Source organism: Canis aureus, chromosome 9 (assembly GCF_053574225.1).
Source record: "Canis aureus isolate CA01 chromosome 9, VMU_Caureus_v.1.0, whole genome shotgun sequence".
NCBI classification, from domain to species: Eukaryota; Metazoa; Chordata; class Mammalia; order Carnivora; family Canidae; genus Canis; species Canis aureus.
In genome coordinates this window covers 24884517-24910938 of record NC_135619.1, presented here as the reverse complement: position 1 = coordinate 24910938, position 26422 = coordinate 24884517, and the positions used below count along the sequence as shown (strand labels likewise).

At 35.2% G+C, this 26422-nt stretch overlaps 1 long non-coding RNA gene across 1 annotated transcript in view; it reads left to right on the top strand.

Annotated features, from left to right (window-relative positions):
* Window positions 1-1609: 1609 nt before the first annotated feature.
* LOC144320069 (uncharacterized) overlaps window positions 1610-26422 on the top strand; it is a 139830-nt gene continuing 115017 nt past the window's right edge. Inside the window, exon 1 of the long non-coding RNA XR_013385653.1 lies at window positions 1610-1658. This is a non-coding gene — a long non-coding RNA (uncharacterized LOC144320069). The remainder of the gene's footprint in view (window positions 1659-26422) is intronic.

Below are 26422 nucleotides of genomic sequence, written 5' to 3'. Positions count from 1 at the left end.
GGCTCAGTGGTTTAGCGCCGCCTTCAGCCCAGGGCGTGATCCTGGAGACCTGGGATCGAGTCCCACGTCAGGCTCCCTGCATGGAGCCTGCTTCTCCCTCTGCCTGTGTCTCTGCCTCTCTCTCTCTTTCTCTCTCTCTCTCTCTCTCTCTGTGTCTCATGAATAAATAAATAAAATTTTAAAAAATAAACACTGTTGCTAAAATAATTAAGGTAAGTACAGAGGCATGCTTAGTTTGTTTTATTAATTGGTACATAGTAAAATAACAAAATAAAAAGGTAACTTTTATATTTAGTAGCACTAGTTTCTACTTAAATAAGTGCATATTAAGTAACAAAACCTTTTCAGCCTTCTTGGTAGATGTCTAACAATTATATGAGGAATAGTAAATATCTCCTTCTATCCTGTAATATTAATCATTCCCTTGATTATGTCAACTTTTGTAAGATTCTTGTCCACATCTTAATTAAATTCGTCTGAAATAAATCCGAATCCAATACCAATAAAACTATCAGGTAATCTGCATACTATAGATACTGGGTCTTGAGCTATGTTACCAAACTTAAACAATTTTAAGTATTGAAGGTATTCTCCCATCAGCAATACCGGCAAAACTTTTACTATTTTGACTAATGACTTGGATGCTGTTTTTACTGTCTTTTCGTAGTATATTAATGGTATCTATAGGGTTCCATTTTAACATTTGGCTGAGTGCTAGGAAAATAGGTCCTCAGCAAAATCAATTCTCCAAATATTACTGTCAGCTCAGTGCAAGACCATATGAATAAATATTGAAAGTCTTACTTATTTCATTTCAAAATAAAAGAACATTTTTTCTTAGTTTCAAAAGAAACTATTGTGATTTGATCCATATAGAATAATACAGTAATATGTCAAAGGAGCTCCAAAATAGTGTAAAGAGCCATCACTAGAAGATAAGTTATTGCAGAGAACTCTGTGAAAATGTGTGAGAAATTTGAATGACTATGCATTGATCTTTAGATATACACTGATACCATGCTCTCATATCTTTTACCTTTCTTCCTCAAAGGCAAAGTGCACAGAAAGTAAATTCTATTAAGTTTATTCTGCCATTGATAATAAAAAGGAAAGCTTACTGACAATTTAACTCTATTTTATCTTAAACATTATCCATATGCACTTACTTATCTGGTCCTTGAAGACAAGCAAAAGACAAAAGATTTTATGGAATAAGATACCATCAAAGTGTTGACACAGAGTGGCTTTAACTCTTTCCTATTTTATAAGAATGGCTCTGAGTTTTGTGTGGAGGATGGTCTGTGTAGCAAGAGAAGAATCAAAGCCGTATCTGTTTTCTGCATTGTTCAGTGGAATAGATGATGTGAATTAGACTATGTTGTAGCAATGGTGGAAATAATTTTGGAAATATTGATTAGATACATTGGCTGGATTCCTAATTAATAAACTCAAAATACTTCTTTTCTTTGTAATGTTTGTAGTTACACAAATCTAACTTTTCTTTTTTCTTTCTTTAGAACCAGAATGCTATTTTTTGAAAGTAAGAGACAACTCAATAAATGCCTGTTGAATAAACAAATGACAGAAATATATCTTTTTTATGTTTTGTAGACCTATCTTCACATGCAACGTTGAATATTTATTTACATTGTACTCTGGTAAGTTCAGCATGCTTCATAGCTTCAACATCATTTTTTAACTTCAGTTATCTAAGTAATCCTAAAATGTGACATGGAGTGTTGGATTTAAACTAAACAATCTTTTTTCTGTAGTTTTCTAGCTGCTATCATGTCTTTTAAATGTCACCAATGCTAACCTTTATTGTGTACTGATCAAATACACTGCAGATAAATTGTTATATCAGTCTTAACTCTATGAGATTTTGGCTGAAATGCAAGAAGTTATAAAAAATGTATAAAATGAAAATGATCTATAATGCTATTATTTTTATCTTTACAAGTTTTGTTTTTTTTTTTATCTTTACAAGTTTTGAAGGAGAAATACCAATAGCTTCATATTCAATATATATGAGGCAATGAATGAAAAGAATGAAAAACACATTTTCTTAAGAGACTGTTAAATTGGCTTTGAAAACTGTACTGAACATACATTTTTTTTTTCTCCTGGCACTTTCCCTCTTATCTTTCTGAAAACTGTGTTTTCTCTGAATCTTAGAAACCATAAGGTGTTAAGATGCAGAGTTGTTGGTGAATATACTTTCTGCCATGTGGAGAAAGTTGGTCTTCAGGGAGAAGGAAACATGCAGTAGACATACATGGAGAGACTCTGAGACAGGAGACTCAGATGAGTCCTGACTCTGTTAAAGCACTGGTAGTACTGTCCTAGGATTCTGTTAGATACCACATATATCTTAGTATGAGCTGGATTTGTAACAGAGACCTAAAGAATACAACAAAAGACAAGCTCAGGAATACTTGGAGTAAATGTATGACTCCTCATTGTGAATACTTTAGCAAGAATATTTTAAAGTATAAGATCCTACAATTTAAAAGAAATCTATAATTTTTCTGTATTATTAATCTATAGATCATTACTTGTTTTATTCTCTACTGATTCTTTAGCACCTAGAACTGTATCTAGCACATAGTAATAGCTCATGAAATATTTGTGACTGAATAACTGTACCAATAGTGACTATGAAAATGATCTTGCACCGAAGAGTGTACTTTGAAATAGAAACATTTTGTGTAAGGTATGTTTGGTCCATCCCACAGAGTTAGCTGCTATACTTCAAATGAAATTTTAAAATGCCAGGTGGAAATTTTATATCTGCATACTGCAAATTCCAAGCAACTGGTTGGACATACAAAACTGAAACATTTCAACAAATAGGCACACTCATAAAGGGGAAAGGAGAAAAAATGAGTGGGAAATATCAGAAAGAGAGACAGAACATGAGAGACTCCTAACTCTGGGAAACGAAATAGGGGTGGTAGAAGGGGAGGTGGGTGGGGGGTGGAGGTGACTGGGTGATGGGCACTGAGGGGGGCACTTGATGGGATGAGCACTGGGTGTTATTCTATATGTTGGCAAATTGAATACCAATAAAAAATAAATTTATAAAAAAATAGGGACACTCACAATCAGAAGAAACTGATAGAGCCACCCAATAATTAAAGTTTAAAAAAAAGTTACTCTAAACAAGAATAATTCAAGTTCCACTGGAGCATAAATAGACATTCAGTATCATTTTTTTAAAGATTTTATTTACTCATGAGAGATACAGAGAGAGAGAGGCAGAGACACAGGCAGAGACAGAAGCAGGCTCCATGCAGGGAGCCTGGCATGGGACTGGATATTGGGTCTCCAGGATCAGGCCCTGAGCCAAAGTCAGGTGGTCAACTGCTGAGCCACCCAGGCGTCCCAGTATCATTTAATACATGACTATGTTACTACCTCCTACAGAAATCGATGGTCATGTTGGTGACTTGAAACATCAAATATATATTTTATTATGCATCAGCTAATAGGGATGTTAAAATATAATCAATGTATTAAAATTTTTCCACTGAAGTTGTAAAACTAACAACTTTGTTCTTAAGGTGTAAACTTCTAGAAAATTCTTTCATAGAAAATTTCCCTGCTGCTGGATAAATGAAACTGTTCTCTTTGTTTTGTATATATAATGCACATAGAAAATACAATAAGTATCCTTTAAAATTGTCTGATTTTTAATCAGAGGATATAATTTCAAATGATGTTATAATTTGTTTGACTTTGGGCAAGTTATTAAACTGCTTTGAAATTTAAGTTTTTTCATTTTACAGATTTACTGAAAGGATTAAATGAAATAATATTGATCTTTTTTAAAAAATATTTTATTTATTGATTCATGAGAGACAGAGAGAGAGAGAGAGAGAGAGAGAGAGAGAGAGAGAGGCAGAGACACACAGGCAGAGGGAGCAGGCTCCATGCAGGGAGCCCGATGCGGGACTAGATCCCGGGACTCCAGGATCATGCCCTGGGCGAAAGGCAGATGCTCAACCGCTGAGCCACCCAGGGATTCCAACATTGATCTTTTACATTTTCTAGCAAACTACCTAGCACATAGGAATGCCATTTTAAGTCTTGAAATGCAATTATATATACTCAAGTACAGTTGAGTATGTAGATTAGAAAAATGCATTTGGTTAGATATTATTTTTATAATCAAAAGTATTTTGAAGTAAATTGTTGAAATATAATCTGCAGTAAAACTCTAAAATATTATTTATAATAACTGCTAAAACAGAAATGGAATAACTCTGGTATATGTCAGGAGATGCATTATTAAACATCTTTTGAAAACTTAGGATTCAGAATATTTTCTGTCAAATTAAATTTAAAGTAAAATTACTATTTTGGCTGTAGTTATTATGTCAAATGAAAATTCTCACATTTTAATGTTTCTTTAATTTCATAGATAATATCGTTAAGTGGCATTTTCTGTAAATTTTTTTGATATGTCTAGTGTAGATTTGATTTAAAAATTGCTTTTTATATCTCATGATGACCATTTTAACATAATTGCCTAGAACAAAATTGATCAGATGATTATGTGTTACTCTTTTAAAAGCATGCAATTGGGTAACACTAATTCATTGGCCTATTTATTTTCCCCAAACATAAGCATAAAGAAGATGAAGATGCAGTTTTGATTTAAGACGTTAAGAATTTTTTTCATGAGGTGTTAACTACATTTTCCACAGTATCTGATTTTATTGTTTGGGATTTTATTACCTCAAGGTGTGAAATGTGTGATAATTATCAGTCCCTAGTAATTTGCAGGAATATATTGGAAGCTACTCAAATGCCATGGATCTCAGGGTTGATGTGATGAAGAGTGTATATACTTCACAAAAGTTTAACTCTGCTACTGAAATTTAATCACAAAAGTGTATCAAAATACTGACCCCTAACAGACAGTAATAACATGGGTAATATGAACTGGAGTGATATTTTCTAAGTGTGAAATCTAGTAGAACATGGTAAATAATTTCTGTAGATTACTGCATTACATAATACTGGGGAAATGGAATAGGCATTCAACACCCAACTATATATTTTTATAACTATACATATTTCATAGTGATAATTATTCATTCATCTATTCAAAAAAAGTTTTATTGAGCTTCTCCTATGTACATAGCACTGTGCTTTATGAAAAACTCAGAAATTATAAAGTTTTGTTTGCCTTTATAACTTAGGTGATAACTAAATATGTGGTAATAAATATAGCACAAGAGAGCTGTATTTGCAATCTGTTTATCCTGCTTTACCCAGGTGCAAGCAATAATATGCATGTGCAGCCCTATCCTATGCTTCAACTAGAGAATCAGGCTGAAAGAATTGGCAAGAGTTTCTATTTCCTAGGGAAATGAAGAAAGAAAGAAATTATATTCAGAATTTGGGGTGGTGCTCATCACGTGCTTGGCACTCCTTGGTTTTAGCCTTCTTTTTCTGGTTTGTGTGCAATGATCCAGCTAACAAAGTCTAGTGCTGAGGTTCCTAATTCTGAATCCTTATCACCAGGATGAGGCAAATTTTGTAATCCACACCTCAAGATTTTCCATGCTTTGATTGACTTTTTGCTACTCATCAGGTAGTCTTTAGCCAGTCAGTTAAGCAGGGCCACAGTATTGAACCTACTACAAAATACTGAGAGAATTTAGTAGTAGAGGAAATTCCGGCTCGGCAGACCAGCTAATACTTTGTGGAACAACTTACCGTTGAACTTAGCTTTGATAAATAGATAGGATTTTGATAAACAAAGCCACAGAGAGAGTGCTTTCTTAATAAAGACCTCATTCCAGTTTTCAAAATGCATACCAACCATTTAATATTTTTTGTAATCTTTGCTGGAAACATAGAGCAATACTGCTTAGCATATCAAAAGCCTCCTTCCTGAGACCAGTAAATTTTAAGAATAGCATTTCTGAGTCTCACTCTAAAATTATATCCACATCACACATAACTTGCTGTCCCCCAATTTTGGATTTTTCTTCCTGAGCAGGCAGGTTACCTATATGACTTGCCTTGCATTGAACTCTCAAAGGCAGGGTGACTTTATGCCTGTGTAGGAACCTCATCAAACTGAAGAAAAAGGAAAACTAAAAATCTAAGACAACTTCTTTGTTAATGCCAGCCCATATTGAGGGCACTGACCTTATGTTTTGACTTCCTCTGCCTTTTTTTTGAGATAAATGCCTGGATTGACCCTGACTCTAACACACCTGCCATTACTGTTTCCCACTTAGAAAATGGTATCCAGGCTCCATTCCCAAGAATGAATTTCATTTCCAACACTTGAAATTAACTACCGTGAATATGCAAAATTTATACTTGAACTCTGGACTAATCAGTTTTTGGTGATGTTACAGAATTGATTGTAGTTACTTTAAACAGAAAACAATTTATTCGAGACATTTGAGAACTATCACAGAGTAAGAACAAAATCTGGTATAGAATAAGGTTTTTAAGAAGGAAGGAACCAATGGATTTAGGACATATGAGAATGCTGCCACTATTCCTTGTCCCAGGAACTGTACATAGGCCTGTATGCAGATGGAGTAGACATTATTTACTGCCACTAGGTGCAGCTGCTGCTCAGCCCTCTGCCTTGAGTCTAATCATCCTGTCCATTTTTCCTTGCACAGTTCACTCTAGACTGTCAAGTTCTCCAAAACGCCATATGGTTAGCCATAAAGTTATGGCCCTCATCCTCAAATCTGCCATGAGAAATTGGGTTCTATCTTTCATCAAAATGTAGAAAATGGAGCAGTTCTCCAAAATATAAAAATTCAGATAAAGGACAAAAATTAAAATAATGACAAATACCCTTATGTCTACCTTCTGACTGCCCAGCTTCCACATACATTTTAAAGCTTACATTCATAAAATTAAAATGCTTCAGAAATCATTGGGTTTTTTACTTCATATTATGCCAACTATCAACTATGTGTAGTGTCCAACACTCCTGCATCCAGGTTTCCATAAAACAGCAAGCAAACAATGTTAATTATTCCTAGATCTATCAATGAGAATATCCAATGCAGAATCACTGGTAATTGCACCCCTAAAAAGTTCATCCCATTCTAAAGTTATGATTCATACACCTTTGTAATCCATTCTCATATGTAATCCCTAGATTTTTGTTGATGGCAATTAACAAAGTTTGGCAGTTCATTCATGTAGTCTTCTTTTTCACATTTTGACTTTGCAATTGGCCACATAGGAATATAATGGAATGTGATTCTAGATCTATGAATCTGTAGACTACAGTTGGTTATGAGGAAACCTAAATTTCTCCAAAAAAGAACTGATATTATGCCTCAGAGATATGAGAATATTACAAGTCTGATCAGGGAAGTTCAGTGGTCTTTGGGAGTTTGAGTTACTCTTGGGCTCTTTGGATTTTCATGCATATCTCCATTGCTGTGTTTGTGGTCTCACCTCTTTCTGATAAATTCTCTAAATGTCACATAAGAGATACAGAGAGGTCATGATTCAACAGATATAATTCTCATGTTGTGCAGAATCAAACTCTGACTTTGGTTTGCTTACTCTAGCTGGAAAAGAAATAAATTCTGTTAGCATTGTCACAGAAAGACACTGTGGGTCATTGTTAGGAGTCATTTTGTCCCAGGAAATTCATTTGCTTTTTCTACTATTCATACGTTCTTATGGCAGGGGCCTCACAGACTCCAAAAAATTACTGCTTATTTCATTTTCAGGTAACTATAGGAGACTATTTAGTTAGCTATTTCTCTTCTGCAGCTAGATGCCTTCCCCTGACCACCAACAGAATTTTCTACCTTCTGATATACACAGGTTAGTTTACCAAATCATAGCCCCTACATTTCCCTGAGGAAATTCTACCTTCAGTCCAGATATGGTACTTGGTTCAATTTATAGATACTGACCTACTTAATAATGCAGAAAATACTTCCCTAGAAGTATTTTTGCATAGCTCCCTAAGTTGTCAAAAAAAGCTTGAGAACTGTATTTTGAAAATAATCAAGAACCAGTGGAACTTAGGCAAAAAACCAATCTGGCCACAATACCACCATGGGCAAAGGCTGCCTCTATAATGACCATCTGTACAATGTACAAATCTTGCCACTGTACACAAGTAAATATTGCTGTTACTGCCACAGATTGAAACTCCTTCCTTATATTTTTTCATGAATCACATTTCTAGGTGGTTATGTCTAATTGGCGAACCTGGGTTATTTGCTCTCTCTCATCTTAGCTTGCAGGATGTAGGAAGAACATAGCTACTTTAGGCTGACATGGTAGGGAGATTCTCAGTCTCCTGAGGGGCTCACATCATGAAAAATTGCCTCTTACATAGGAAGAATCTTTCATAATAGGAAGTCCAAAAAAGACAAACATTCATAGAAAAGTTGATTTTGTGTCCTCCCTAGTTTTCCTTGCATTCCTCTTGGATAGCTGACAAATAACACTTTCCCACCTTGGAGCCCTCCTCCACCTTAGATCTTAGAATTTACTGTAGGGATTATCACAAGAACCCTGTCCTCTCTCCCTACTAGGACCAAGCTTTGAAGTTGTGGACTTTTTAGAAGGTAAAGAGAAGCTGTTGGATCCTATGGGCAGGGCAATGATACATACAGTCGATGAGCCAAGAGGATATTACATGATAAGAAAGGTGAATGGTGGAAAGCCAGGGGAAGCTGTTGTTTTATTTTGGATTTTCTCATAAAAGATGAAATGAGAGGTAAGATGGGACTTAAGTAATTTTGTGGTGATAATAAAATTGAAGTAAACTAAGGTTCACTACACAAAAGATGATGTTCAATGAAGTATGCTGTCTGAGGAGTTAAAATATACGCACAGCTTTTTTAGCATGGATGACTAGAAGAATGGTGCCAGAAATAGGGGAGTCAGGAAGAGAAATTTATTGTAGCGCAGGAGCTAAATGATAAATAAGGTTCTGAATATTTTTAGTTTGATGGGCTGGTAAAAACAAACAAGTAAGCAAGTGTGGGACATTGGCTATGCAGAGTTGCTGCATGCAGTCCTTCATGATTTCAGTTTGTTGATTTGATTTATTATGATAGGTGATTTCAAGCTCTCAAAGGGACATGAGATGAGATGGTGAAAGGCACTAAGCATATGAGTTAATGATCATAAACAAGTAATGGATTGCTTATGAGCCTGGTATGAAATCTAGAAAACAAACTTCTGAAGTTTTAAAATCACTTGCTGAAGAGTGGAGAGGAGAAAAACAAGAACAAAAAAGCATGTGATTTATAAAGCTTATTAAACCACTTTAAATCCTTTTGAAAATTCTATACTTTATTAAGATTGAGAAAAGTGCTGGGAAAAAAACCTTCTAGAAATGACCCATGTTCTAATAAAAGTAGTATTTATAAATTTTTTATTTTTTAATAAAACCAAAGTTGAGGAATTATTTGTGTTGATTGGTTTATTGGAAAGACAATTTTTAAGGAAATATGTTTTTAGTAAGCAATTACATTATGGCAATTGTACATAAATGCAATAGCAGGAAAATTATATATGCTCTACTACTTGGTTGCACTTAAAATGAATATTTATTTTTATAATATTAATAAGATTATAAAAATTTATGAATTAATTTTAAAGTTTTCCTTCTTTAGACCACTGTTTTATGACAGAATGGCTAACAACGCAAGCTGGCTCACAAAAACAATTACTCTAACAAAGACCATTTCCAATTGAGGTATTTCCATTTGCATTAATTAGAAGCTAGGTAAATACTTCGTTAGGGAGTTCTCACAATTGACTTAGGTATGATTTGACAAATAATTCTTATTGATTTATAAAACAAAAGCCCTGAAAATTAAGATAATCTAGCTCATGGTCTTACATTTCTCGAATAGGATAACTATCCAAATTGGTAGAGTGTTAAACACAATTTTATCTTATTTTATTTGGTTTTGTATTGGTTTGCATGTCTAATCATGAATAAAATTTTCATTTTTTTCTAATGTTTTCACCAGTAATTTGCAAGATTAATTCAGAAATATCAAAGTCTTATCCTTTATTCATCTCTGTGTTGGATTCTGCTTAATATTTTAAACAGACTGAAGACACTGATTATAATTCTTCTAATGTAATTTCAACAAATATTTAACAGAAGATTTTTGATAAAAGCTATGTTTAATTAAACCCAAAATTCTTAGGAAAGAATTTGCAAGTTTATATACCTTCAGCTATAAACATGATTTTATTTAAGATTCACAGCAAACCTTTAAAAACTATTATGAACTCAATTTTTATACAAGACAGTTTTTTTCAAAGTGGACAAGTAGCCTGCATAATAGAGGAGCAAATTCAGGTACTATAAATCACAAACACATTTGTTCATCATTACACTATTATTTGAAGAACTGACATATTTAAGATTTTTTCCCTCTTTGCTAAAAAGGGTGGAGTGTTATATGGGCACATAATTGATCAAATACATTTGTTTATACAATGGTGAATAATATTATTTATCTATTTTTTATTTTATTTTTATTTAATATTTCTTATTGAATAATATTTTTTTCTAGTCAATGGTGGCATGATTCTAAAATTAAAACAGAATCCTTGCCCTGGTGAAGCTTATTTTCTATCAAAGAAATGTATAAATAAAACATAGATATATCATGTAATGTGATAGGTGTTTTGAGGAAAAAATACACACATTAGCAGAATGTCATCAAGATCCATTCATGTTGTTGCATATGGCAAAATTTCTCCATATCTATGGTTGAATAATAATCCATTGTGTGTGTATATGTACATGGTATATATATATACACATATATGTGTACATATGTGTATATCTATCTATCTATATCTATATCTATATCTATATCTATATCTATATCTATATCTATATCATCTATCTTCACCTCTCTCTTTTCATAGAATTGAGTAGTTAGGGCCTTACTGTGGATTAGGCTTTGGGAAACAAAGGCAAATATAAACTATTAGGACTACACCAAAATGAAAGAGAATCATTTCTAGCTTTTGATTTAGGGTTAGAGTGAAGGGACTCTTCCTTTCACTTAAACACTTAGAGGTCACTGTAAGGTTATTAATTGGCCTGGTTTCAATATTGTGTCTCAGAGAGGAGAGAAATTTGAGTAAAGGGAGAAAGAAAGGGGGGAATGGCCATTTAGTGGAAAGGTCAGAACACAGACAAGATTTATCAATTAGTTTTGCACAATCATATATGGGCGTGATTGTGATACCCCCAAAAAGTTGCAATAGTAACATCAAAGACCACTAATTACAGATCACAATAACATCCTCCTCCTCCTCATCATCATCATCATCAAAAAAGTTTGAAATACTGAGAGAATTTTGAAAATGTGATGGAGACATAAAGTGGGTAAATGCTTTTGGAAAAATGGAACTATAGACTTGCTTGACACAGGGCTGCCACAAACTTTTAATTTGTAAGTATATATGCTAGGTATAATAATGTAAAATGCAATAAAATGAAATATGCCTTTTTTAAATGATCATAATAGTATCCTTACATTTTGTTAATGTGATGTAGTACATTGATTTGTGGATGTTGAATCATCCTTGCATTCTGTAAGTAAATCTCAGTTAATCATGGTGTATGATTTGTCTAATGTACTGTTAAATTTATTTTTTGCTAATAAAAGAGAAAAAATAAAGACTGACACTGCAGAAATACAAAGGATTATAAGAAAAAAAAAAAAAAACAAAGGATTATAAGAGACTACTAAGAAAAATATTTTGTTGAAGACTTTTACCATCTGTGTTCATCAGGGATATTGACCTTGTTGCTTGTAATTTTCTTGTGTTTTTCTTGCCTGTTTTTTTTTTTTAAGATTTTATTTATTTATTCATGAGTGACACAGAGGTAGAGAAGCAGAGGGAGAAGCAGGGTCCATGCAGGAAGCCTGAAGTGGGACTGGATTCCGGGACTCGAGGATCATGCCCTGAGCCAAAGGCAGACAGACGCTCAACTGCTGAGCCACTCAGGTATCCCACTGCCTGGTTTTGGTAGTGTTAACTCTGGGCACATAAAATGAGCTTAGAAGTGTTTGCTTCTAATTTTTGAAGAGTTTGAGAAGAAAAAAAAGAGTTTGAGAAGGATTCATATGAATTATTTTTTAAATGTTTGGTTGAATTCATCAGTGAAGAAATCTTATCTTAGACCTTTGTTTATTGGGAAATTTTGGATTATGAATAAAGAGATTGAATCAGTTGCTTCAGGATTTTCTATGTCTTCATGATTCAGTTGCATATTTGTAATTAGTTACAGCCTTTCTCTAGGGTGTCCCATTTGGTGATGTATAGTTGTTCATAGTAGTCACTTATGGTTCTTTGTAGTTCTGTGGTATCAGTTGTAATGTCTCCTATTTAATTTCTGATTTTATTATTTGAGCATTCTATTTTTTTCTTGATGCATTTAGCTAAAGGTTGATTATTTTTATCTTTTCAAAAATATTTTAGTTTTATTCATCTTTTTAAATTATATTTTTCAGTCTCTATTGCACTGATTTCTACTCTGATCTTTGTAATTGCCTTCTTTCTAGTTTCTTGAGGTTCATGTCTTTCTTATATCTTGTTATAGGCATTTAGTGCTATGAACTTTCATCTTAGAATTGTTTTTATTATATCTCATAAGTTTTGGTATGTTTATTTCCATTTTCATTTTCTCAAGGTTTTTCTTTTGATTTCTTCTTTGACCGTTGGTTGTTCAGCAGCATACTGTTTACTCTCCACATATTTGTGAAATTTCCAATTTTTTTTCTTGTATTTGATTCCTAGTTTCATACCATTGTGGTTGGAAAAGATGCTTGATATGATTTTAATTATATTAAATTTATTAAGACTTGTTTTGTGAGCTAGCATATGATCGTTCCTAGAGAATGTTTCATGTGGGTTTGAGAAGAATGTGTATCCTGTTGCTTTTAGACAAAATGTTCTGTAGACATCTGTTAAGTCCATCTGGTCTAGTGTATCATTTAAAGCTGACGTTCAGGGATCCCTGGGTGGCGCAGCGGTTTGGCGCCTGCCTTTGACCCAGGGCGCGATCCTGGAGACCCACGATCGAATCCCACGTCGGGCTCCCGGTGCATGGAGCCTGCTTCTCCCTCTGCCTATGTCTCTGCTTCTCTCTCTCTCTGTGTGACTATCATAAATAAATAATAAAAAATAAAGCTGATGTTTATGTATTGACTTTGTTTCTAGATGATCTATCCCTTGGTGAGAATAGCGTATTAAAGTTAAAACTGTTATTCTACTTTCTTTCTCCATGTCTGTTAACATATGCTTTATATATTTAGATGCTCCGGTGTTCTGTGCATAAATATTTACAATATTGTATCCTTTTGTTGAATTGACCCCTTTATGATTATGTAGTGATTTTCTTTGTCTCATTATAATTTTTGCCCAATAGTTTCTTTTGACATGAATATAGCTACCTCTGTTATCTTTTGGTTTCCATTTGCATAGAATATCTTTGTCCATCCCTTTATTTTTCAGTGTGTGTATGTACTTAAAATCTAAAGTTGATTTCTTGTAGGCAATATATGGATGGTTTTCTTATTCTTCTTATTATTATTAATTTAGCCACTCTATGTCTTTTGATGTGAAAATTTAGTCCATTTACATTTAAAATAATTATTGGTAGTTATTTATTTTTGCCATTTTGCTATTTGTTCCTTGCCTGTTTTGTAGTTCCTGTGTGCCTTTTTTCTTGCTCTCTTCCTTTGTGATTTCTTTTTAGATTATTTATTCATGAGAGACACAGAGAAAGAGACAGAGACATAGGCAGAGGGAGAAACAGGCTCCCTGCAGGGAGATGATGCGGGACTTGATCACAGGACTCCGGAATCATGACCTAAGCCAAAGGCAGTTGCTCAGCGACTGAGCCATGCAGGTGTTCCTCTTCCTTTGTGATTTGATGATTTTCTGCAGTGATATACTTACATTCTCTTCTCTTTGTCTTTTATGTATCTATTATAGGTTTTTGCATCATGGTTACCATGAGGATTATAATAATTCATAAAAATCTATGTTAGGTTGATAGCAACTTACTTTGAACATATTTTATTTATTTTTATTTTTTTAAAGATTCTATATTCATGAGAGACAGAGAGAGAAAGAGGCAGACACAAACAGAGGGAGAAGCAGGCTCCATGCAGGAAGCCCAACATAGGACTCAATCCTGGGTCTCCAGGATCAGGCCCTGGGCTGAAGGTGGCGCTAAACCACCGAGCCACCCAGGCTGCCCACTTTGAACATATTTTAAATCTCTCTATATTTACTCACATCCACGTTTTTATGTTTTTGATGTCACAATTTACATCTTTTATCTTGTGTACTCCCTAATTACTGTAGTTATAATTATTTTTATTACTTTTGTCTTTTAACCTTCATACTAATTTGATTAGTGATTAGCCCACCACCTATACAACATTAGATGATTTTGAATTTTACTACATGTTTACATTTACTAGTGAGAATTACACTTCCATATACTTTCTTCTTACTAATAAGTCCCTTTTTGTTTCAGCTTAAAAAAAAAAAAAAGAGAAACCTTTAGCATTTCTTCTAAGTCCAATCTAGTGTTGATGAACACCTTTAGATTTGCTTGTCTGAAAGACTTGCTCTCTTCAATTCTGAATGTCAATTTTTCTGGTTAGAAAATTCTTGGTTGGAAGTTTCTTTTTCTTTCCTCAATTTGAATATATTGTGCCACCCTCTTCTGTCCTGCAAAGTTTCTGCTGAAAAAAATTATTTTACAGATATTCCCCTGTATGTAATAAACTGTTTTTCTCTTGCTGTTTTTAAGATTCTCTCTATTTAACTTTTGACACCTTAATTATAATGTGTCTTGGTGTGGGTCTTTTTGGGTTCCTCTTACTTGGAATAATCTGAACCTTCTGGATCTGGATATTTATTTCCTTCTCCTGGTTAGGGAAGTTCTCAGCCATTATTTCTTCAAAAAAATTTTCCCTTTCTCCCTCTTTCTCTTCTGGGACCTCTATTATGCAAATGTTGGTTCACTTCATATTGTCTCATAAGGCCTTTAAGGTGTCTTCACTTTTTTTGTTTCTTTTTCTTTTGGCTGCTTTGATTAAGTGAGTTCCTCTGCCTTGTTTTAAGTTCACTAATTTTTCTCTTCTGTTTCTTCTAATCTACTGTTGAACCTCTTTAGTATATTTTTCAGTTAAGTTACTGTATTTTCAGCTCTGTGACTCTTATATTTGGCACTTTTTTCTTGGACACGAAGACCAAAACTTTCATTTTTTATTATATGGGAACATCACAACCAATATCGATCCCTCCATTATTCTTAGTGACTATTTGGTACTTATAATTGTTATCGATGTTCTCACTTTGGTCATGTTTTTCTTCAACTTGATGAATGAGCACCCTTGTTATTTTGAATTGTTTATCATGTAAATTACTTATCTTCATTTCAATAAGGCCTGTTTTTGAGGTTTCATCTCATTCTTTCACTTGGAACATATTCCTCTGTTTCTTCATTTCTCTTGACTCTGTGTATCGGTTTCTATGCATTACATAAAAAAGCCACATTTTCCAGTCTTAAAAGAGTGATCTTGTGTAGGAAATGGGCCTTATTTTTCAACGCTGTCCATGCCTCTTTGTTGTCTCTGAAGTCTTTGTGATGATATAAGCATCCTATTTTTTAAAAAATTATTTTCAGTATCTGAGGGTGTATAAGACCTATCAGTATCCCAAAGGAGAGGATATCAGTCTGCACCTAGATTCAGACTGATAGGAAATCAAATGTTCAAGCATCAGCTTTTAAGGTATTCAAGTATATACAATCCTGGAAGACAACAAGCATATTTCTGCTGGTTATCAGTGTTGGACAATCTAGAGATGTCCCTTGGGTGACAAAAATTGGGATGCCAGACAAGTGTACAAACCCCTTTCTTGGTGATATTGACAACCTGACCATCAGGTTGAAACTCCAAGACAAGAAAATAGACCTCTTTAACAGAAGACTGAGGTGTGTTTTATTCTGTCATCTATGCTGTGTCCTGTGAATGTTAGCTGACCACGAATTATCTCACTATTTGTTATAATCCCATGAGACCTAGGAATGCAAGGTGATCAAGGGGCTACTCTTGGGTGGCAGCCACAAAAAAAAATGGAGCACCAGAAGTAAAAACCGGGCATCAGACACATGTACAAACTTTCCTATGAGAGATAGGAGTGCTCTGGAGCTTAGCAGAGGAAGCATGTGAATTTAATACATGTTTTCCAAGGTCTTTGGAAAGGATTACAATTGGCCCTTAGATATATGTTTAATTAGAAGCCTGCCCCCCAGGCAACAACTGTAAAAATGAACTGTTGGGCCTGTTTCACAGGAAAACTGTGTTCCCTGGAGATGGTAGCTGGTTACAAATGCTTTGTTCAGGGATGCCTGGGTGGCTCAGTGGTTGAGCGTCTCTGCCTTTGGCTCAGGATGTGATCCTGGAGTTCCGGCATCAAATCTCACATTGGGCTCCTGCATGGAGCCTGTTTCTCCTCCCTCTGCCTATGTGTCTATCTCTCTCTGTGTCTCTCATGAATAAATAAATAAAATCTTTTAAAAAAATGCTTTGTCCATTGGCTATAAGTCCATTGGCTTGTGAGTATAAGCCCCACTGGCCAAGAAAGGCTAGCAAACTAAGATATATCATGTGGGTGACAGCTCAAAAAATCAGGGCACCAGAGAAGGATATAAGCTCCTTTCTAGGAGTGAGGCATAGGGAAAGCACAAATATGTCACCCACTATACTCTGTCTCCAGAGAATATTTCAGTAGATCCCTAGGTATATGTTAAGTTCCTGGCATTCTGGTCACTGCCTTAAGATAAACAAGTAAGCCTCTTTAACAGAAAATCTAGGTGCTTTACAGTCAGCTGATTCCATGCTGAACCCAGGGGTGGGTGAGTCTACATAGGCAAGCCTTTAAACAACTGTTTCTCCATTTGCTATAGCCTTGTGTGTCTTGTGGACATAAACCAACCCTGTTGGTTTTCAAAACTAGATGTCTTGGGAGCTTGTCTCAGGTGCAGGTCTTAAAAGTTGGGGTGAGGTTCTGATTTTCAGGTACACACTTGAGCTTTTGAATTTCCTCCCATTTGTGGGTTATAGTGCCAGGGCTGGGTTTATGGTGATATTGTGTCTCAACTTCTCTACCGACTTGATGTGGAATTTTCTTATCTACATGATGTGTAGCAGTTGTCCAATGAGTTTTTAACTTTTTTTCAGAGAAAATTGTTCCATATGTAATTATAGATTTGGTATGCTGGTGGGAAGATATGAGTTCAGGCTCTCCCTGCATGGTTATCTTTATAACTAATGCAAGTGTTCTTTTATTTTTATTATGTATATTTTGCATATAAAGTATTTAGACTTTTTTTTTTTAAGAAATTTGTATTAAATACGATTTTAAAGAACAAGAATGGGCAGCCCAAGTGGTTCAGTGGTTTAGTACCACCTTCAGCCCAAGGCATGATCCTCGAGACTGGAGATGGAGTTCCACATCGGGCTCCCTGTGTGGAGCCTGCTTCTCCCTCTGCCTGTGTCTGTCTCTCTCTCTCTCTCTCTGTATCTCTCATAAATGAATAAATAAAATCTTTTAAAAAAATAAAGAACAAGAATTAGAGGTGATAAGTGGAAGTAAGTATACCCAGCTCTTTCAAATATTTTATTGTAAAAGCAGAAGGAATATAGGTGTTAGATGAAAGCAAATAATGTGGCCCAAAAGATGCTTTCATAGGTTTGTTTATATTGGAGAGTTTATTTTGATGAGCATTTTTTGGATAGATTGTTTTGCTTCATTGTAAGTTAATGGAAGTGCTCTAGAGAAGAAAAAAGGAGGTGATGCTTTACTTCAGCCAAGTCATTGAGAAGGGAGGGGAGGAGATCCATCCCACCATTCATTAACAGGGATTTTGTGTTCCTGCCACATTGAACATTGATAATTCTACAGGATTACAGTGTCTTTCATAGCAACATGTCTTTGGACATCACATTTATTGTTCTTCATTCTGATTTCCTCACTAGTTTGTGAGCATTTTGTCTTACTCATTTGTATTTATTTCTACTGCTTAGTACTAGGCCTGACATATCATAGTTTGTCATAAAATGTTTGAATGAATAAAAAAATAGAGATGTCACTTAAAAATACTAGATTATATAAAGTGTCTTGAAGGCATAATTAGTTCTTTCATCTCCTCACATCCCACAGGATACAAAGTCTGCAATTAAAAGAAGGCAAAGTAAACATATTTTTAAAAAAGTAAAGATACATTAATCCACTTTCCTCCAAAGATCTGTGAAAAGTTGGGAGTGTATAAGCCTTCTGTATTTAAGAAAGAAAAGAAAAGTCATCCAGAGGAAATGTATACATGATGCTGCTACAAAATCTGGTCCATAATTATACATACCTTATACTACCTAAAGCAAAAACCCCACATGTCCACAAAAGGTAGGCTCATGTTTTTTGTTTTGTTTTGTTTTGTTTTTAAGATTTTATTTATTTATTCATGAGAGACACACAGAGAGAGAGGCAGAGACACAGGCAGAGGGAAAAGCAGGCTCCATGCAGGAGGCCTGGTACAGGACTCGATCTTGGGTCTCTTGGATCACACCCTGAGCCAAATGCAGATGTTCAACCACTGGGCCACCCAGGCATCCCTAGGCTCATGGTTCTGAAGATACTTTGATTAACACCATATGTCAAAAATTGTGGGTGGGTCTTTGGATTAAAGGAGGAGGATTTCGATGAAGACTTAGACCAATAATATAGATAATTAAAGGAGAAGCTGGAAAGGGAAAAACCATGCTGATATGCCATCTAAACTAGCTCCTAGGCAAGAAGCTTTTAATTAGGAAACATGCTCCAAGTCCCATAAAAATGACCAGTTTTATTATGCAGCAACTGACTGTAAACTTGATAGGTTATAAAGCTGTTTCAAATTAATTTTCTTGTCTCTCTTATTTTCCTTTTTCTTTTCTTGCACTTTTTATTTTTTTTTATTTTTTTATTTTTTTTTAATTTTTTTTTAAATTTTTATTTATTTATGATAGTCACAGAGAGAGAGAGAGAGGCAGAGACATAGGCAGAGGGAGAAGCAGGCTCCATGCACCGGAAGCCCGATGTGGGATTCGATCCCGAGGCTCCAGGATCGCGCCCTGGGCCAAAGGCAGGCGCCAAACCGCTGCGCCACCCAGGGATCCCTCTTGCACTTTTTAATACTGTTCTTCAACAAAATTCTGGCCCTATCCAAAAATGAATAATAAAATGAGCAGAACCACAGTAAGGTACTGTTTGTGTGTGTGTGTGTGTGTGTGTGTGTGTGTGTGTGTGATATACCAAAAAAGAACAATCTTTAAAAGTGACAAAAAAAAAGTTAAAGAAATTATAAGAGCTTTAAAATATATTTTGTAAAAGATAAGGCAAGATGCAAAGTAATCTGGCAAAGAACAGGTTACTAATAGTATAAAATGAAAACCTATAGCTATACTGTAAATGACTTTGCAAAGTCATTACTAAAGGACAATTATAAGTATATTACTAAAACCATTGTTACTTCCGGGAAATCAAATATATATATATATATATATATATATATATATATATATATATATATATATAACATGTATGTAATTCCTTTATTATAGGACAACTTTGGCTGCCCACAACAATGGTAGTCAAAGTGGAAGTATACAATTACAAGTATATTACTAAAACCATTGTTACTTCCGGGAAATCAAATATATATATATATATATATATATATATATATATATATATATAACATGTATGTAATTCCTTTATTATAGGACAACTTTGGCTGCCCACAACAATGGTAGTCAAAGTGGAAGAATAAAAATTACCATGTGTGCACACTTGCAGAAATTTTCTTTTCCAGTTGGATAAATCTACTGGGAAGGGGATGGATCTTCACTTGCTATGTGTGCTGCGTATAAAAGGAAGGTGTGCTTAACAACTTTTTGCTCTCTTTACTTCAGTTAACACAGTTTTATTAATGGTGGGTGTGAGATTAATTATGTTGGGCTCTAGGTGTGTGCACTATAAAGAAAGACATTGCTATTTGAAATAAAAGAAAATTCCACCTAAATGCAATATACACAAAAATAGTGGATGGGCACAAAAGTCCTCCTAATTTTAATCATCTTGAAGAACATAGCAAGAAAAATCAATTTGATCCAATGGTGGCCACTAAGTACATTTCTTTTCAATGTGATTTTGAAAAGAAGTAAGTAGCAATTAACAGCTTCCTTTTTTAACTCTCTGTGAAGAGGTAGGCTGTGATAGCAATAAGTTCTTCAAATTGAGGAATGAGATAAAAACAATTCCTTCAGAACACACGGGTTATGAGAGAAGACTATTGCTGTGACTTCAAGTGGCTTATTCTGAGGACCTATCTCAGGTCATCTCTAGGTTGTGTTGAGCTCATATCCTCAAACTCCATTGCCCAAATCAGGTCATATGGCCAAACTAAATATATGTCAGAAGAGAAAGTGAGCTTCTCATGGGGGAGGGTATGTTGTAAATATTGGGAACAATAATACAATCTATCATACACACCAAAAACTATTTGTGTTTTTGATTATGAAAAATGTTTTTTCCAACTACTTTAGAAAAAATTCTTTTTTATCGTTCCTTTTTAAAATTTAAATTCAATTTGCCCAGTGCTCATCTCGTCATGTACCCTCCGTAATGCCTGTGACCTAGTTACCCTATCCTCCAACACACCTCCCCTTCTGCAACCCTTTGATTGTTTCCCAGAGTTAGGAGTCTCTTATGGTTTTTCTTCCTCTCTAATTTTTCTCCACTCAGTTTCCCCCATTTCCTATGGTCCTTTCACTATTTCTTATATTCCATATATGAGTGAAATCGTATGATAAGGTTGACTTATTTCACTCAGCGTAACCCTCCAGTTCCATTCACATCGATGTAAATGGTATTCTTCCTTTCTGATGGCTGGGTAATATTCCATTACAGTTATATACCACATCATCTTTATCCTTTCATCTGTCAAAGGACATTGTTGCTCCTTCTACAGTTTGGCTATTGTGGACATTGCTACTAAACATTGGAGTACAGGTGTCCCATCGTTTCACTACATCTGTATCTTTGGGGTAAATACCTAGTATTGCAATTGTTAGGTTGTAGGATAGCTCTATTTTTAACTTTTTGAGGAACCTCCACACTGTTTTCCAGAGTGATTACACCAGTCTGTATTCCCACCAACAGTGTAAGAGGGTTCGGTTCCCTTTTTCCCATATCCTCGCCAACATTTGTTTCCTGTCTTGTTAATTATAGCAATTCTGACTGGTATAAAGTAGACTCTCGTGGTTTTGATTTGTATTGCCCTGATGACAGGTGATGTGGAACATTTTTTCATGTGTTGTTGGCCATGTGTAGATCTTCTTTGGAGAAATATCTGTCCATATCTTCTGCCCATTTGTTGACTGGATTGTTTGTTTTTCAAGTGTTGAGTTTGATAAATTTCTTTATAGATCTTGGATACTAGCCCTTTATCTGATATGCCATTTGCAAATATCTTCTCCCATTCTGTAGGTTGTCTTTTAGTTTTGTTGACTGTATCCTTTGCTGTGCAAAAGCTTCTTATCTTGATGAAGTCCCAATAGTTCATTTTTGCTTTTGTTTCCCTTGCCTTCATAGATGTATCTTGCAAGAAATTACTGTGGCCGAGTTCAAAAAGGTAGTTGCCTGTGTTCTTCTCTAGGATTTTGATGGATTCTTGTCTCACATTTAGATCTTTCAACCACTTTGAGTTTATGGTGTAAGAAAATGGTTTAGTTTCATTCTTCTACATGTGGCTGTCCAATTTTCCCAACACCATTTATTGAAGAGACTGTATTTCCCCCATTGGATATTCTTTACTACTTTGTCAAATATTAGTTGACCAATGGCCCATTTCTGAGTTCTATATTCCATTGATCGATGTGTTTGTTTTTGAGCCAGTATCATGCTGTCTATCAAGCTTTGTAATACAGCTTGAAGTCAGGCATTGTGATATCCCCATCTTTGCTTTTCTTTTTCAGCATTCTTCTGGCTATTTGGGGTCTTTTATGGTTCCATACAAATCTTAGGATTATTTGTTCCAAGACTATGAAGAAAAACTACTATTTTGATAAGGATTGCACTGAATGTGTAGATTACTCTGGGTAGAATAGACATTTTTACAATATTTATTCTTCCAATCTATGAGCATGGAATGTTTTTCAATCTCTTTGTCTTCCTCAGTTTCTTTCAGAAGTGTTCTGTAGTTTTTAGGGTATAGATCCTTTACCTCTTTGGTTAGGTTTATTCCTAGGTATCTTATGCTTTTGGGTGCAATTGTAAATGGGATTGATTCCTTAATTTCTCTTTCTTCAGTTTCATTGTTAGTGTACAGAAAAGCAACTGTTTCCGGAGCATTGATTTTGTATCCTGCCACATTAATAAATTGCTTTATGGGTTCTAGAAAATTTGGGGTGGAGTCTTTTGTTTTCTATATACAGTATCATGTCATCTGGGAAGAGGGAGAGTTTGATTTCTTCTTTGCCAGTTTGAATGCCTTTTATTTCTCTTTGTTGTCTGATTGCTGAGGCTAGGATTTCTAGTACAGTGTTGAACAGCACTGGTGAGAGCGGGCATCCCTGTTGTATTCCTGATCTTCAGAGGAAAGCTCTCAGGTTTTCCTCACTGAGAATGATATTTTCTGTGGTTTTTTTTTAAAGATTTTATTTTTTTATTCATGAGAGAGACAACACACACACACACAGAGAGAGAGAGAGAGAGAGAGAGAGAAAGAGAGGCAGAGACACAGGCAGAGGGAGAAGCAGGCTCCATGCAGGAAGCCTGATGTGGGACTTGATCCCAGGAATCCAGGATCATGCCCTAGACCAAAGGCAGGGGCTAAACCACTGAGCCACCCAGGGATTCTGCTGTGGGTTTTTCATAGATGTCTTTTATAATATTGAGATATGATCCTTCTATCCCCACAATTTGAAAAGTTTTGATCAGGAATGTCTGCTGTATTTTGTCAAATGCTTTCTCTGCATCAATTGAGAGGATCATATGGTTCTTGTCTTTTTTTTTTTTTAAATGTGATTTATCACATTGATTGATTTATGAATGTTGAAGCACCCTGGCATCCCAGAGATAAATCCCACTTGGTCGTGGTGAATAAACCTCTTAATGTACTGTTGGATCCTATTGGCTAGTATCTTGGTGAGAATTTTTGCATCCATGTTCATCAGGGATATTGGTCTCTAATCTTCCTTTTTGGTGGGGTCTTTGTCCAGTTTTGGGATCGAGGTAATTCTGGCTTCATAGAACAAGTTTCAATGTATGCTTTGCATGCATTTCTATGTTTTGAAACAGCTTTAGTAGAACAGGTGCCATTCCTTTAAATGATTGGTAGAACTCCCCTGGGAAGCCATCTGGCCCAGGATTCTATTTTCTTGGGAGGTTTTTGATGACCACTTCTATTTCCTTGCTGGTTATTCATCTGTTCAGGTTTTTTATTTCTTTCTGTTTCAGTTTTCATAATTTATAGGTTTCCAGGAATGCATCCATTTCTTCCAGATTGCCTAATTTGTTGGCATATAGTTGCTCTTAATACATTTTTAAAGATCATATGTATTTCCTTGATATTGGTTGTGATCTCTCCTCTTTCATTCATGGTTTATTAATTTGAGTCTTTTTTCTTTTTAATAAGTCTGGCTAGGGGTTACCTCTCTTATTAATTCTTTCAAAGAATCAGCTCCTGATTTCATTGATCTGTTCTACAGTTCTTCTGATCTCTATTTCATTGAGTTCTGCTCGTATATTTATTATTTCTCTTCTCCTGCTAGTTTAGACTTTATTTGCTGTTTTTTTAATAGTTACTTTAGGTGTAGGATTAGCTTGTGTATGTAAGATTTTTCCAATTTTTTTGAGGGAGACTTGTATCAAAATGTATCTTCCTCGTAGGACCACCTTTGCTGTATTCCAAAGATTTTGAACAGTTGTGCTTTCATTTTTGTTAGTTTGTATTACATTTTTAAATTCTTCTCTAATTTCCTGGTTGACCCATTCAGTTTTTAGTAGGATGCTTTTTAATCTCCAAGTGTTTGAGTTACTTCCAATTTCTTCTTGTGATTCAGTTCCAGTTTCAAAGCACTGTGGTCCAAAAATATGCAAGGAATAATCCCAATCTTTTGGTATTGGCTGAGACCTGATTTGTGACCCCATATGTGGTCTATTATGGAGAAAATTCTATGTGCATTTGAGAAGAATGCGTATTCTGTTGCGTTAGGATGGAATGTTCTGTATATCTGTGAAATCCATTTGGTCCAGAGTGTCATTCAAAGCCCTTGATTCTTCAATGATGTTCTGCCTAGAAGATTTATCCCTGGCTGACAGCGGAGAGTTGAAGTCTCCTACTATTAATGTATTATTGTCTATGTGTCTCTTTGCTTTGGTTAATCAATTTATCTTATTGGCTGCTCCCACATTAGGGGCATAAATATTCATAATTGTTACATCTTTTTGTTAGATAGATCCTTTAAGTATGATATATTGTCCCTCTTCATCTCTTAATACAGTCTCTGGTTTAAAATCTAATTTATCTGATATGAGGATAATTGCTACCTGAGCTTTCTTTTGAAGTCCATTTGTGTGAACAACAGTTCTCCATCCCCTCATTTTCAGGCTGTAGATGTCCTTAGGTCTAAAATGAGTCTCTTGTAGACAGCAAATAGATGGGTCTTGCTTTTTTATTCAGTCTGATACCCTGTATCTTTTGAATGGATCATTTAGCCCATCACATTTGGAGTAACTATTGAAAGATATGAATTTACTGTCATAGTATTACTTGTACAGTCCCTGTTTCTGCAGATTGTTTCTTTGGTCTCCCCCTTCACTTATAGGGTCCTCCCTAATATTTCTTGCAGAGCTGGTTTGGTGGTCACATATTCTTTCAGTTTCTGTCTATCCTGAAAGCTCTTTATCTCTCCTATTCTGAATGAGAGTCTTGCTGGATAAAGTATTCTTGGCCGCATGTTCTTCTCATTTAGTATCCTGTATATATCATGCTAGCCCTTTCTGTCCTACCAGGTCTCTGTAGAGAGGTCTGCTGTTAATCTGATATTTATCCCATATATGTTAGGAATCTCTTATCTTGAGCTGCTTTCAGGATATTCTCTTTATATCTGAAATTTGCAAGCTTCACTATTTTATGTTGGGGTGTTGATCATTTTTTGTTGGTTTTGGGGGTCCTCTCTATCTCTTGGGTATGAATGCCTGTTTCCTTCCCCAGATTAGGGAAGTCCTCAGCTATGATTTGTTCAAACACACTTTCTGGTCTGCTCTTTCTGTCCACGCCCTTGGAATCCCAATAAGATTGATGTTATTCTTTCTCAACCTATCACTTAATTCTCAGAGTCTGTCCTCATGGGCTTTTAATTGCTTTTCTCTCTTTTTCCTCAGCTTCCTTCCTTTCCATCAACTAGTCTTCTTTTTTTTTAATTTTTTTTTTAATTTATTTATGATAGTCACACACACACAGAGAGAGAGAGAGGCAGAGACATAGGCAGAGGGAGAAGCAGGCTCCATGCACTGGGAGCCCGACGTGGGATTCGATCCCGGGTCTCCAGGATCGCACCCTGGGCCAAAGGCAGGTGTTAAACCGCTGCGCCACCCAGGAATCCCTCCATCAACTTGTCTTCTATGTCATTCACTCTCTCTTCTTCCTCATTTACCTTAGCTGTTAGAGCATCCAGCTCAGACTGCATCTTAGTTATAGTATTTTTAATCTCAGCCTGATTAGATCTCATTTCTACAATTAGAGATTCTTTAGAGTCTTTTGTGCTTTTTTCAAAGCCACCAGCAATTTTATTTTATTTTTTAAAGGATTTTATTTTTTTATTCATGAGAGACACAGAAAGAGGCAGAGACACAGACAGAGGGAGAAGCAGGCTCCATGAAGGAAGGCTGATGTGGGTCTTGATCCTGGGACTCTGGGATCATGCCCTGAGCCAAATGCAGATGCTCAACCGCTGAGCCACCTAGCTGTCCTGAGCCATCAGTAATTTTATAATTGTAAACCTGAATTCTATTTCTGACATATTATGTAAATCCATTAGATCTGTGACAGAGTATTACTTCTTATTCTTTATTTTGTGGTGAATTCTTCCTTCTAGCCATTTTGTCCAATACAGAATGGCTATATGAGTGAGCAGAGTCAAGAATATCAACCATGATCTAAGTAAAATATACCCTAGACGATTCCAAAGACACCACAGACCAAACAATAAAAGAAAAAGAAAAAGGACCAGAAAAGTGAAACAAATTTTAAAAAATAGTAAAAAAAAATTAAAACGGTAGGGTGAGGGAG